Here is a 1231-nt window from a genome sequence, read left to right as displayed (position 1 = left end):
TCAAAGGCATCAACTCTTCTTTGGTCTTCCTTATTCATTGTTCAGCTTTCACATGTGTGTGAGGGTGTTGAAAATATGTGGGTTAGTGGCACCTTAGTCTTCAAAGAGACATCTTTGCTCTTCAGCACTTGAAAGAGGTCTTTTGCAGCAGATTTGCACAGTGCAGTATGTCATCTGATTTCTTGACTACTGCTTCCATTGGTGTTGATCATGGAATGAAGTAATATGAAATCTTTTTGACAATTTCAATCTTTTCTCCATTTATCATGATGCTGCTTATTGGTCCAGTTGTAGAATTTTTGTTTTCTTTATGTTGAGGTGTAATCCAGACAGCAGACTACAGTCTTTAAACTTCAACAGTAAGTGCTTTCCATTTTTTACTCTAACTAACCTTCTTCAGTTCAGAATCATTAAAATGTGCCACATGTGAAAATTGATATCTTATGTACATAAGAGATACTAGCTTCCAGGGGGAGCTCAAGACATTCCCCTCATACCCATCAATCTTTCCAAGTACATGATCCATTCATAGTTAGGCCCTCCCTATCTAATGATGTCAATTGTTACTCACTGCTGAGAATACAGATTCAAAGCATCAACCAATGAATCCGGGCTAAAAATATATAAGATCTCACACTTCCAGACCTTAAAATCTACTATACAGCCACAGTAGTCAAAACAGCATGGTATCGGTATAATGATAGACAGACAGACCAATGGAACGTAATCAAAAGTCCAGAAATAGACCTATCCATCTGTGGACACCTGATCTTTGACAAAGGTCCAAAACCCATCAAATGGAGAAGAGACAGCCTCTTTAACAAAGGGTGCTGGCAAAACTGAATATCCACTTGCAGAGAAATGAAACAAGATCAATACCTCTCAATATACACAAAAACAAAATAAAGTAGGATCAAAGACTTAAATGTAAAGACCAAAACTATAAAATTCATCAAAGATAAAATAGGGGCAAGTCTGGGAGCCCTAATTCATGGCATAAATAAACTGTTAAGAATAACCCAGAATGCACAGGATGTAGAAGACAATCTAGACGACTGGGCCCTTGTAAAAATTAAATTCTTCGGGAGGCGGGGCAAGATGGCGGACTAGGCAGAAGGATTGCACAGACCCTCTTCAACAAAGAAAAGGGAAACCAATAAATACAGACACAGAAGATAATCTTGGACCCCTGAGCCTTGAAGGAAAGGATGCAGATTTGGACTAAACCCCA

This window comes from Orycteropus afer, unplaced genomic scaffold, assembly GCF_000298275.1.
Source record: "Orycteropus afer afer isolate SDZICR_OR568_19922 unplaced genomic scaffold, OryAfe1.0 scaffold00170, whole genome shotgun sequence".
Classification (NCBI taxonomy): Eukaryota; Metazoa; Chordata; class Mammalia; order Tubulidentata; family Orycteropodidae; genus Orycteropus; species Orycteropus afer.
The sequence above is the reverse complement of the archived record's forward strand: the minus strand, read 5'-3'. Positions refer to the sequence as shown.